Source organism: Oncorhynchus nerka, linkage group LG24 (genome assembly GCF_034236695.1).
Source record: "Oncorhynchus nerka isolate Pitt River linkage group LG24, Oner_Uvic_2.0, whole genome shotgun sequence".
Classification (NCBI taxonomy): domain Eukaryota; kingdom Metazoa; phylum Chordata; class Actinopteri; order Salmoniformes; family Salmonidae; genus Oncorhynchus; species Oncorhynchus nerka.
In genome coordinates, this window is record NC_088419.1 from 1,864,690 (window position 1) to 1,878,635 (window position 13,946).

Here is a 13,946-nt window from a genome sequence, read left to right on the forward strand (position 1 = left end):
ATGAGACTTCTTAGTCCTCTCCTCTCCTCTCCTCTGGTTGAATTTGTCTTCTTAGTCCTCTTCTCTCTCCTCTCCTCTGGTTGAATGAGTCTTCTTAGTCCTCTCCTCTCCTCTGGTTGAATGAGTCTTCTTAGTCCTCTCCTCTGGTTGAATGAGTCTTCTTAGTCCTCTCCTCTCCTCTCCTCTGGTTGAATGAGTCTTCTTAGTCCTCTCCTCTCCTCTGGTTGAATGAGTCTTCTTAGTCCTCTCCTCTGGTTGAATGAGTCTTCTTAGTCCTCTCCTCTCCTCTGGTTGAATGAGTCTTCTTAGTCCTCTCCTCTCCTCTGGTTGAATGAGTCTTCTTAGTCCTCTCCTCTCCTCTGGTTGAATGAGTCTTCTTAGTCCTCTCCTCTGGTTGAATGAGTCTTCTTAGTCCTCTCCTCTCCTCTGGTTGAATGAGTCTTCTTAGTCCTCTCCTCTGGTTGAATGAGTCTTCTTAGTCCTCTCCTCTCCTCTGGTTGAATGAGTCTTCTTAGTCCTCTCCTCTCCTCTGGTTGAATGAGTCTTCTTAGTCCTCTCCTCTCTCCTCTCCTCTGGTTGAATGAGTCCTCTTAGTCCTCTCCTCTCCTCTGGTTGAATGAGTCTTCTTAGTCCTCTCCTCTGGTTGAATGAGTCTTCTTAGTCCTCCTCTGGTTGAATGAGTCTTCTTAGTCCTCTCCTCTCCTCTGGTTGAATGAGTCTTCTTAGTCCTCTCCTCTGGTTGAATGAGTCTTCTTAGTCCTCTCCTCTGGTTGAATGAGTCTTCTTAGTCCTCTCCTCTCCTCTGGTTGAATGAGTCTTCTTAGTCCTCTCCTCTCCTCTGGTTGAATGAGTCTTCTTAGTCCTCTCCTCTCCTCTGGTTGAATGAGTCTTCTTAGTCCTCCTCTGGTTGAATGAGTCTCTCCTCTCCTCTGGTTGAATGAGTCTTCTTAGTCCTCTCCTCTCCTCTGGTTGAATGAGTCTTCTTAGTCCTCTCCTCTCCTCTGGTTGAATGAGTCTTCTTAGTCCTCTCTCTGGTTGAATGATTCTTCTTAGTCCTCTCCTCTGGTTGAATGTCTTCTCTCTCCTCTCCTCTGGTTGAATGAGTCTTCTTAGTCCTCTCCTCTCCTCTGGTTGAATGAGTCTTCTTAGTCCTCTTCTCTCTCCTCTCCTCTGGTTGAATGAGTCCTCTTAGTCCTCTCCTCTCCTCTGGTTGAATGAGTCTTCTTAGTCCTCTCCTCTCCTCTGGTTGAATGAGTCTTCTTAGTCCTCTCCTCTCCTCTGGTTGAATGAGTCTTCTTAGTCCTCTCTCCTCTCTCTCTGGTTGAATGAGTCTTCTTAGTCCTCTCCTCTCCTCTGGTTGAATGAGTCTTCTTAGTCCTCTCCTCTCCTCTGGTTGAATGAGTCTTCTCTCCTCTGGTTGAATGTCTTCTTAGTCTCTCCTCTCCTCTGGTTGAATGAGTCTTCTTAGTCCTCTCCTCTCCTCTGGTTGAATGAGTCTTCTTAGTCCTCTCCTCTCCTCTGGTTGAATGAGTCTTCTTAGTCCTCTCCTCTCCTCTGGTTGAATGAGTCTTCTTAGTCCTCTCCTCTGGTTGAATGAGTCTTCTTAGTCCTCTCCTCTCCTCTGGTTGAATGAGTCTTCTTAATGAGTCTTCTCCTCTCCTCTCCTCTGGTTGAATGAGTCTTCTTAGTCCTCTCCTCTCCTCTGGTTGAATGAGTCTTCTTAGTCCTCTCCTCTCCTCTGGTTGAATGATTCCTCTTAGTCCTCTCCTCTCCTCTGGTTGAATGAGTCTTCTTAGTCCTCTCCTCTCCTCTGGTTGAATGAGTCTTCTTAGTCCTCTCTCTCTCTGGTTGAATGAGTCTTCTTAGTCCTCTCCTCTCCTCTCCTCTGGTTGAATGAGTCCTCTTAGTCCTCTCCTCTCCTCTGGTTGAATGAGTCTTCTTAGTCCTCTCCTCTCCTCTGGTTGAATGAGTCTTCTTAGTCCTCTCCTCTGGTTGAATGAGTCTTCTTAGTCCTCTCCTCTCCTCTGGTTGAATGAGTCTTCTTAGTCCTCTCCTCTCCTCTGGTTGAATGAGTCTTCTTAGTCCTCTCCTCTCCTCTCCTCTGGTTGAATGAGTCTTCTTAGTCCTCTCCTCTCCTCTGGTTGAATGAGTCTTCTTAGTCCTCTCCTCTCCTCTGGTTGAATGAGTCTTCTTAGTCCTCTCCTCTGGTTGAATGAGTCTTCTTAGTCCTCTCCTCTCCTCTGGTTGAATGAGTATTCTTAGTCTCTCAGGTTGAATGAGTCTTCTTAGTCCTCTGCTCTCCTCTGGTTGAATGATTCCTCTTAGTCCTCTCCTCTCCTCTGGTTGAATGAGTCTTCTTAGTCCTCTCCTCTCCTCTGGTTGAATGAGTCTTCTTAGTCCTCTCCTCTCCTCTGGTTGAATGAGTCTTCTTAGTCCTCTTCTCTCTCCTCTCCTCTGGTTGAATGAGTCCTCTTAGTCCTCTCCTCTCCTCTGGTTGAATGAGGCTTCTTAGTCCTCTCCTCTCCTCTGGTTGAATGAGTCTTCTTAGTCCTCTCCTCTCCTCTGGTTGAATGAGTCTTCTTAGTCCTCTCCTCTCCTCTGGTTGAATGAGTCTTCTTAGTCCTCTCCTCTCTGGTTGAATGAGTCTTCTTAGTCTCTCCTCTGGTTGAATGAGTCTTCTTAGTCCTCTCCTCTCCTCTGGTTGAATGAGTCTTCTTAGTCCTCTCCTCTCCTCTGGTTGAATGAGTCTTCTTAGTCCTCTCCTCTCCTCTGGTTGAATGAGTCTTCTTAGTCCTCTCCTCTCCTCTGGTTGAATGAGTCTTCTTAGTCCTCTCCTCTCCTCTGGTTGAATGAGTCTTCTTAGTCCTCTCCTCTCCTCTGGTTGAATGAGTCTTCTTAGTCCTCTCCTCTCCTCTGGTTGAATGAGTCTTCTTAGTCCTCTCTCTCCTCTGGTTGAATGAGTCTTCTTAGTCTCCTCCCTCTCCTCTCTGGTTGAATGAGTCTTCTTAGTCCTCTCCTCTCCTCTGGTTGAATGAGTCTTCTTAGTCCTCTCCTGGTTGAATGAGTCTTCCCTCTCTCCTCTGGTTGAATGAGTCTTCTTAGTCCTCTCCTCTCCTCTGGTTGAATGAGTCTTCTTAGTCCTCTCCTCTCCTCTGGTTGAATGAGTCTTCTTAGTCCTCTCCTCTCCTCTGGTTGAATGAGTCTTCTTAGTCCTCTCCTCTCCTCTGGTTGAATGAGTCTTCTTAGTCCTCTCCTCTCCTCTGGTTGAATGAGTCTTCTTAGTCCTCTCCTCTGGTTGAATGAGTCTTCTTAGTCCTCTCCTCTCCTCTGGTTGAATGAGTCTTCTTAGTCCTCTGGTCTGAATGAGTCTTCTTAGTCCTCTCCTCTCCTCTGGTTGAATGAGTCTTCTTAGTCCTCTCCTCTCCTCTGGTTGAATGAGTCTTCTTAGTCCTCTCCTCTCCTCTGGTTGAATGAGTCTTCTTAGTCCTCTCCTCTCCTCTGGTTGAATGAGTCTTCTTAGTCCTCTCCTCTCCTCTGGTTGAATGAGTCTTCTTAGTCCTCTCCTCTCTCCTCTGGTTGAATGAGTCTTCTTAGTCCTCTCCTCTCCTCTGGTTGAATGAGTCTTCTTAGTCCTCTCCTCTCCTCTGGTTGAATGAGTCCTCTTAGTCCTCTCCTCTCCTCTGGTTGAATGAGTCTTCTTAGTCTCTCTCTCCTCTGGTTGAATGAGTCTTCTTAGTCCTCTCCTCTCCTCTGGTTGAATGAGTCTTCTTAGTCCTCTCCTCTCTCCTCTGGTTGAATGAGTCTTCTTAGTCCTCTCCTCTCCTCTGGTTGAATGAGTCTTCTTAGTCCTCTCCTCCTCTGGTTGAATGAGTCTTCTCTGGTTGAATGAGTCTTCTTAGTCCTCTCCTCTGGTTGAATGAGTCTTCTTAGTCCTCCTCTCCTCTCCTCTGGTTGAATGAGTCTTCTTAGTCCTCTCCTCTCCTCTGGTTGAATGAGTCTTCTTAGTCCTCTCCTCTCCTCTGGTTGAATGAGTCTTCTTAGTCCTCTCTCTCTCCTCTGGTTGAATGAGTCTTCTTAGTCCTCTCCTCTCCTCTGGTTGAATGAGTCTTCTTAGTCCTCTCCTCTCCTCTGGTTGAATGAGTCTTCTTAGTCCTCTCTCCTCTCTCTTAGTCCTCTCCTCTCCTCTGGTTGAATGAGTCTTCTTAGTCCTCTCCTCTCCTCTGGTTGAATGAGTCTTCTTAGTCTTCTTCCTCTCCTCTGGTTGAATGAGTCTTCTCCTCTCTCTCCTCTGGTTGAATGAGTCTTCTTAGTCCTCTCCTCTCCTCTGGTTGAATGAGTCTTCTTAGTCCTCTCCTCTCCTCTGGTTGAATGAGTCTTCTTAGTCCTCTCCTCTCCTCTGGTTGAATGAGTCTTCTTAGTCCTCTCCTCTCCTCTGGTTGAATGAGTCTTCTTAGTCCTCTCCTCTCCTCTGGTTGAATGAGTCCTCTGGTTGAATGAGTCTTCTTAGTCCTCTCCTCTCCTCTGGTTGAATGAGTCTTCTTAGTCCTCTCCTCTCCTCTGGTTGAATGAGTCTTCTTAGTCCTCTCCTCTCCTCTGGTTGAATGAGTCTTCTTAGTCCTCTCCTCTCCTCTGGTTGAATGAGTCTTCTTAGTCCTCTCCCTCTGGTTGAATGAGTCTTCTTAGTCCTCTCCTCTCCTCTGGTTGAATGAGTCTTCTTAGTCTTCTCTCCTCTGGTTGAGTCCTCTCCTCTCCTCTGGTTGAATGAGTCTTCTTAGTCCTCTGGTTGAATGAGTCTCTTAGTCCTCTCCTCTGGTTGAATGAGTCTTCTTAGTCCTCTCCTCTCCTCTGGTTGAATGAGTCTTCTTAGTCCTCTCCTCTCCTCTGGTTGAATGAGTCTTCTTAGTCCTCTCTCTCCTCTGGTTGAATGAGTCTTCTTAGTCCTCTCCTCTCCTCTGGTTGAATGAGTCTTCTTAGTCCTCTCCTCTCCTCTGGTTGAATGAGTCTTCTTAGTCCTCTCCTCTCCTCTGGTTGAATGAGTCTTCTTAGTCCTCTCTCTCTCTCCTCTGGTTGAATGAGTCTTCTTAGTCCTCTCCTCTCCTCTGGTTGAATGAGTCTTCTTAGTCCTCTCCTCTGGTTGAATGAGTCTTCTTAGTCCTCTCCTCTCCTCTGGTTGAATGAGTCTTCTTAGTCCTCTCCTCTCCTCTGGTTGAATGAGTCTTCTTAGTCCTCTCCTCTCCTCTGGTTGAATGAGTCTTCTTAGTCCTCTCCTCTCCTCTGGTTGAATGAGTCTTCTTAGTCCTCTCCTCTCCTTAGTCTGGTTGAATGATTCCTCTTACTCCTCTCCTCTCCTCTGGTTGAATGAGTCTTCTTAGTCCTCTCCTCTCCTCTGGTTGAATGAGTCTTCTTAGTCCTCTCCTCTCCTCTGGTTGAATGAGTCTTCTTAGTCCTCTCCTCTCCTCTGGTTGAATGAGTCTTCTTAGTCCTCTCCTCTCCTCTGGTTGAATGAGTCTTCTTAGTCCTCTCCTCTCCTCTGGTTGAATGAGTCTTCTTAGTCCTCTCCTCTCCTCTGGTTGAATGAGTCCTCTCCTCTCCTCTGGTTGAATGAGTCTTCTTAGTCCTCTCCTCTCCTCTGGTTGAATGAGTCCTCTTAGTCCTCTCCTCTCCTCTGGTTGAATGAGTCTTCTTAGTCCTCTCCTCTCCTCTGGTTGAATGAGTCTTCTTAGTCCTCTCCTCTCCTCTGGTTGAATGAGTCTTCTTAGTCCTCTCCTCTCCTCTCCTCTGGTTGAATGAGTCTTCTTAGTCCTCTCCTCTCCTCTGGTTGAATGAGTCTTCTTAGTCCTCTCCTCTCCTCTGGTTGAATGAGTCTTCTTAGTCCTCTCCTCTCCTCTGGTTGAATGAGTCTTCTTAGTCCTCTCCTCTCCTCTGGTTGAATGAGTCTTCTTAGTCCTCTCCTCTCCTCTGGTTGAATGATTCCTCTTAGTCCTCTCCTCTGGTTGAATGAGTCTTCTTAGTCCTCTCCTCTCCTCTGGTTGAATGATTCCTCTTAGTCCTCTCCTCTGGTTGAATGAGTCTTCTTAGTCCTCTCCTCTCCTCTGGTTGAATGAGTCTTCTTAGTCCTCTCCTCTGGTTGAATGAGTCTTCTTAGTCCTCTCCTCTGGTTGAATGAGTCTTCTTAGTCCTCTCCTCTCCTCTGGTTGAATGATTCCTCTTAGTCCTCTCCTCTCCTCTGGTTGAATGAGTCTTCTTAGTCCTCTCCTCTCCTCTGGTTGAATGAGTCTTCTTAGTCCTCTCCTCTCCTCTGGTTGAATGAGTCTTCTTAGTCCTCTTCTCTCTCCTCTCCTCTGGTTGAATGAGTCCTCTTAGTCCTCTCCTCTCCTCTGGTTGAATGAGGCTTCTTAGTCCTCTCCTCTCCTCTGGTTGAATGAGTCTTCTTAGTCCTCTCCTCTCCTCTGGTTGAATGAGTCTTCTTAGTCCTCTCCTCTCCTCTGGTTGAATGAGTCTTCTTAGTCCTCTCCTCTCCTCTCCTCTGGTTGAATGAGTCTTCTTAGTCCTCTCCTCTCCTCTGGTTGAATGAGTCTTCTTAGTCCTCTCCTCTCCTCTGGTTGAATGAGTCTTCTTAGTCCTCTTCTCTCTCCTCTCCTCTGGTTGAATGAGTCCTCTTAGTCCTCTCCTCTCCTCTGGTTGAATGAGTCTTCTTAGTCCTCTCCTCTCCTCTGGTTGAATGAGTCTTCTTAGTCCTCTCCTCTGGTTGAATGAGTCTTCTTAGTCCTCTCCTCTCCTCTGGTTGAATGAGTCTTCTTAGTCCTCTCCTCTCCTCTGGTTGAATGAGTCTTCTTAGTCCTCTCCTCTCCTCTGGTTGAATGAGTTTGAGATAGAGGCAGTGTTGTGGGTAACGCGTTATAAAGTACTCAAATACTTATTTTGTTGTAATGAGTATCTTAACGCGTTAGTTTTTCAATTTAAGGAAATTGTAACAAAGTCACTTTTTTTTATTTTTCTGCCAAATAAAAATTCACACTTCCTGTTTCTTCAAGAACGTTGTGGCAGGAAGCTAGCTAGCTAGCAAGATGACAGAGCCAACAGGCCATTATATCGTGGAAGTATTCACATGATTTAGAATTGATATAAGAAAAAAAAGGAAAACATAATAACTAGGCAAGTCAGTTAAGAACAAATTCTTATTTTCAATGACGGCCTAGGAACAGTGGGTTTAACTGCCTGTTCAGGGCGGTACACACCCTCTACTGGGCATGACAACGACCAAGGCATTTCAGAGAGTTTTCAGTTTTTTTGGTAATGCAAAAGTAATGTAACGACTGACAAGTTACTTTCCACAGTAACAATGTAATGTAACAAGTTACTTCCCACAGTAACACTGTAATGTAACAAGTTACTTTCCACAGTAACACTGTAATGTAACAAGTTACTTCCCACAGTAACACTGTAATGTAACAAGTTACTTTCCACAGTAACACTGTAATGTAACAAGTTACTTCCCACAGTAACACTGTAATGTAACAAGTTACTTTCCACAGTAACACTGCAATGTAACAAGTTACTTCCCACAGTAACGTAACAAGTTACTTTCCACAGTGACACTAATATAACAAGTTACTTTCCACAGTAACACTGTAATGTAACAAGTTACTTTTAATGGCAGCTGAAACCTGACGAGTTACTTTCAAAAGTAACTTACCCCAACAACTGGCCAGGTGTCAGGGTCAAGGATCAAGGGTTGGGGATACTAACCTCTGGTTCCATGGGTTTGACGTAGTTGGAAGGGAACACTCCGGTCCGGTTTCCAATGCACCCCCTCCACCACTCCCCCTCCTGCTCTGTTACCATGACTACGTCCCCCTCAGAGAACGTCAGGTCGCCTGCCTCCGGGCTCTCATAGGTGAACAGGGCCACGAACTCTGATTGGACAGAACACAGCTTGGTGAGAAACAACACATCTTCTAATAATCAAACCTTTTACCGGAGTGCGTTCCAAATGAAACACTATTCCCTATATAGTGCACTACTTTTGACCAGAGCATTTGGGACACACCCTGGCTGAAAGTGAATGAGGGATAAAGAGACACACTCACCTTCTAGCTGGCTGGGATCTGGGCTCTCCAACTCATCAACAGCGGTGTGTAAAGGTCTGTAGACAACACATACACTCTCAGTGTAGTATATAGACAACACTCTCAGTGTAGTATATAGATGTAGACAACACTCTCAGTGTAGTATATAGACAACACTCTCAGTGTAGTATATAGATGTAGACAACACTCTCAGTGTAGTATATAGATGTAGACAACACTCTCAGTGTAGTATATAGACAACACTCTCAGTGTAGTATATAGACAACACTCTCAGTGTAGTATATAGACAACACTCTCAGTGTAGTATATAGACAACACTCTCAGTGTAGTATATAGACAACACTCTCAGTGTAGTATATAGACAAAACTCTCAGTGTAGTATATAGACAACACTCTCAGTGTAGTATATAGACAACACTCTCAGTGTAGTATATAGACAACACTCTCAGTGTAGTATATAGACAACACTCTCAGTGTAGTATATAGATGTAGACAACACTCTCAGTGTAGTATATAGATACCACTCTCAGTGTAGTATATAGATGTAGACAACACTCTCAGTGTAGTATATAGACAACACTCTCAGTGTAGTATATAGACAACACTCTCAGTGTAGTATATAGACAACACTCTCAGTGTAGTATATAGATGTAGACAACACTCTCAGTGTAGTATATAGATACCACTCTCAGTGTAGTATATAGATGTAGACAACACTCTCAGTGTAGTATATAGACAACACTCTCAGTGTAGTATATAGACAACACTCTCAGTGTAGTATATAGACAACACTCTCAGTGTAGTATATAGACAACACTCTCAGTGTAGTATATAGATGTAGACAACACTCTCAGTGTAGTATATAGACAACACTCTCAGTGTAGTATATAGACAACACTCTCAGTGTAGTATATAGACAACACTCTCAGTGTAGTATATAGACAACACTCTCAGTGTAGTATATAGACAACACTCTCAGTGTAGTATATAGACAACACTCTCAGTGTAGTATATAGATGTAGACAACACTCTCAGTGTAGTATATAGACAACACTCTCAGTGTAGTATATAGACAACACTCTCAGTGTAGTATATAGACAACACTCTCAGTGTAGTATATAGACAACACTCTCAGTGTAGTATATAGACAACACTCTCAGTGTAGTATATAGACAACACTCTCAGTGTAGTATATAGACAACACTCTCAGTGTAGTATATAGACAACACTCTCAGTGTAGTATATAGACAACACTCTCAGTGTAGTATATAGATGTAGACAACACTCTCAGTGTAGTATATAGATGTAGACAACACTCTCAGTGTAGTATATAGACAACACTCTCAGTGTAGTATATAGACAACACTCTCAGTGTAGTATATAGACAACACTCTCAGTGTAGTATATAGACAACACTCTCAGTGTAGTATATAGACAACACTCTCAGTGTAGTATATAGACAACACTCTCAGTGTAGTATATAGACAACACTCTCAGTGTAGTATATAGACCAGTAGACAACACTCTCAGTGTAGTATATAGACAACACTCTCAGTGTAGTATATTGACAACACTCTCAGTGTAGTATGTAGATAACACTCTCAGTGTAGTATATAGACAACACTCTCAGTGTAGTATATAGACAACACTCTCAGTGTAGTATATAGACAACACTCTCAGTGTAGTATGTAGATAACACTCTCAGTGTAGTATATAGACAACACTCTCAGTGTAGTATATAGACCAGTAGACAACACTCTCAGTGTAGTATATAGACCTGTAGCCAACACTCTCAGTGTAGTATATAGACAACACTCTCAGTGTAGTATATAGATGTAGACAACACTCTCAGTGTAGTATATAGACAACACTCTCAGTGTAGTATATAGACAACACTCTCAGTGTAGTATATAGACAACACCCTCAGTGTAGTATATAGACAACACTCTCAGTGTAGTATGTAGATAACACTCTCAGTGTAGTATATAGACAACACTCTCAGTGTAGTATATAGACCAGTAGACAACACTCTCAGTGTAGTATATAGACCTGTAGCCAACACTCTCAGTGTAGTATATAGACAACACTCTCAGTGTAGTATATAGATGTAGACAACACTCTCAGTGTAGTATATAGACAACACTCTCAGTGTAGTATATAGACAACACTCTCAGTGTAGTATATAGACAACACCCTCAGTGTAGTATATAGACAACACTCTCAGTGTAGTATATAGACAACACTCTCAGTGTAGTATATAGACCAGTAGACAACACTCTCAGTGTAGTATATAGACAACACTCAGTGTAGTATATAGACAACACTCTCAGTGTAGTATATAGACACTACTCTCAGTGTAGTATATAGACACTACTCTCAGTGTAGTATATAGATAACACTCTCAGTGTAGTATATAGACAACACTCTCAGTGTAGTATATAGATAACACTCTCAGTGTAGTATATAGATAACACTCTCAGTGTAGTATATAGATGTAGACAACACTCTCAGTGTAGTATATAGACAACACTCTCAGTGTAGTATATAGACAACACTCTCAGTGTAGTATATAGACAACACTCTCAGTGTAGTATATAGATACCACTCTCAGTGTAGTATATAGATACCACTCTCAGTGTAGTATATAGATGTAGACAACACTCTCAGTGTAGTATATAGACAACACTCTCAGTGTAGTATATAGACAACACTCTCAGTGTAGTATATAGACAACACTCTCAGTGTAGTATATAGACAACACTCTCAGTGTAGTATATAGACAACACTCTCAGTGTAGTATATAGATAACACTCTCAGTGTAGTATATAGATAACACTCTCAGTGTAGTATATAGACAACACTCTCAGTGTAGTATATAGACAACACTCTCAGTGTAGTATATAGACCAATAGACAACACTCTCAGTGTAGTATATAGACAACACTCTCAGTGTAGTATATAGACCAGTAGACAACACTCTCAGTGTAGTATATAGACAACACTCTCAGTGTAGTATATAGATGTAGACAACACTCTCAGTGTAGTATATAGACAACACTCTCAGTGTAGTATATAGACAACACTCTCAGTGTAGTATATAGATGTAGACAACACTCTCAGTGTAGTATATAGACAACACTCAGTGTAGTATATAGACAACACTCTCAGTGTAGTATATAGACAACACTCTCAGTGTAGTATATAGACAACACTCTCAGTGTAGTATATAGACAACACTCTCAGTGTAGTATATAGACAACACTCTCAGTGTAGTATATAGACCAGTAGACAACACTCTCAGTGTAGTATATAGACACCACTCAGTGTAGTATATAGACAACACTCTCAGTGTAGTATATAGACCAGTAGATAACACTCTCAGTGTAGTATATAGACAACACTCTCAGTGTAGTATATAGACCAGTAGACAACACTCTCAGTGTAGTATATAGATAACACTCTCAGTGTAGTATATAGATAACACTCTCAGTATAGTATATAAACAACACTCTCAGTATAGTATATAGACAACACTCTCAGTGTAGTATATAGACAACACTCTCAGTGTAGTATATAGACAACACTCTCAGTGTAGTATATAGACAACACTCTCAGTGTAGTATATAGATAACACTCTCAGTGTAGTATATAGACAACACTCTCAGTGTAGTATATAGACCAGTAGACAACACTCTCAGTGTAGTATATAGACCTGTAGCCAACACTCTCAGTGTAGTATATAGACAACACTCTCAGTGTAGTATATAGATGTAGACAACACTCTCAGTGTAGTATATAGACAACACTCTCAGTGTAGTATATAGACAACACTCTCAGTGTAGTATATAGACCTGTAGATAACACTCTCAGTGTAGTATATAGACAACACTCTCAGTGTAGTATATAGACCTGTAGATAACACTCTCAGTGTAGTATATAGACAACACTCTCAGTGTAGTATATAGACCTGTAGATAACACTCTCAGTGTAGTATATAGACAACACTCTCAGTGTAGTATATAGACCAGTAGACAACACTCTCAGTGTAGTATATAGACCTGTAGCCAACACTCTCAGTGTAGTATATAGACAACACTCTCAGTGTAGTATATAGATGTAGACAACACTCTCAGTGTAGTATATAGACAACACTCTCAGTGTAGTATATAGACAACACTCTCAGTGTAGTATATAGACCAATAGACAACACTCTCAGTGTAGTATATAGACAACACTCTCAGTGTAGTATATAGACCAGTAGACAACACTCTCAGTGTAGTATATAGACAACACTCTCAGTGTAGTATATAGACAACACTCTCAGTGTAGTATATAGATGTAGACAACACTCTCAGTGTAGTATATAGACAACACTCTCAGTGTAGTATATAGACAACACTCTCAGTGTAGTATATAGACAACACTCTCAGTGTAGTATATAGACAACACTATCAGTGTAGTATATAGACAACACTCTCAGTGTAGTATATAGACCAGTAGACAACACTCTCAGTGTAGTATATAGACAACACTCAGTGTAGTATATAGACAACACTCTCAGTGTAGTATATAGACACTACTCTCAGTGTAGTATATAGATAACACTCTCAGTGTAGTATATAGACAACACTCTCAGTGTAGTATATAGACAACACTCTCAGTGTAGTATATAGATAACACTCTCAGTGTAGTATATAGATAACACTCTCAGTGTAGTATATAGATGTAGACAACACTCTCAGTGTAGTATATAGACAACACTCTCAGTGTAGTATATAAACAACACTCTCAGTGTAGTATATAGACAACACTCTCAGTGTAGTATATAGACAACACTCTCAGTGTAGTATATAGATACCACTCTCAGTGTAGTATATAGATGTAGACAACACTCTCAGTGTAGTATATAGACAACACTCTCAGTGTAGTATATAGATAACACTCTCAGTGTAGTATATAGATAACACTCTCAGTGTAGTATATAGATGTAGACAACACTCTCAGTGTAGTATATAGACAACTCTCTCAGTGTAGTATATAAACAACACTCTCAGTGTAGTATATAGACAACACTCTCAGTGTAGTATATAGACAACACTCTCAGTGTAGTATATAGATACCACTCTCAGTGTAGTATATAGATGTAGACAACACTCTCAGTGTAGTATATAGATATAGACAACACTCTCAGTGTAGTATATAGACAACACTCTCAGTGTAGTATATAGACAACACTCTCAGTGTAGTATATAGACAACACTCTCAGTGTAGTATATAGACAACACTCTCAGTGTAGTATATAGACAACACTCTCAGTGTAGTATATAGATAACACTCTCAGTGTAGTATATAGACAACACTCTCACTGTAGTATATAGACAACACTCTTACTGTAGTATATAGACAACACTCTCAGTGTAGTATATAGATAACACTCTCAGTGTAGTATATAGATAACACTCTCAGTATAGTATATAGACAACACTCTCAGTATAGTATATAGACAACACTCTCAGTGTAGTATATAGACAACACTCTCAGTGTAGTATATAGACAACACTCTCAGTGTAGTATATAGACAACACTCTCAGTGTAGTATATAGATAACACTCTCAGTGTAGTATATAGATAACACTCTCAGTGTAGTATATAGACAACACTCTCAGTGTAGTATATAGACCTGTAGATAACACTCTCAATGTAGTATATAGACAACACTCTCAGTGTAGTATATAGACCTGTAGATAACACTCTCAGTGTAGTATATAGACAACACTCTCAGTGTATTATATAGACCAGTAGACAACACTCTCAGTGTAGTATATAGACCTGTAGCCAACACTCTCAGTGTAGTAT

At 41.8% G+C, this 13,946-nt stretch overlaps 1 pseudogene; it reads right to left on the reverse strand.

The window, feature by feature from the left end:
- Positions 1–13,946, reverse strand: part of LOC115124658 (intersectin-2-like) — a 109,466-nt pseudogene that overhangs the window by 10,409 nt on the left and 85,111 nt on the right.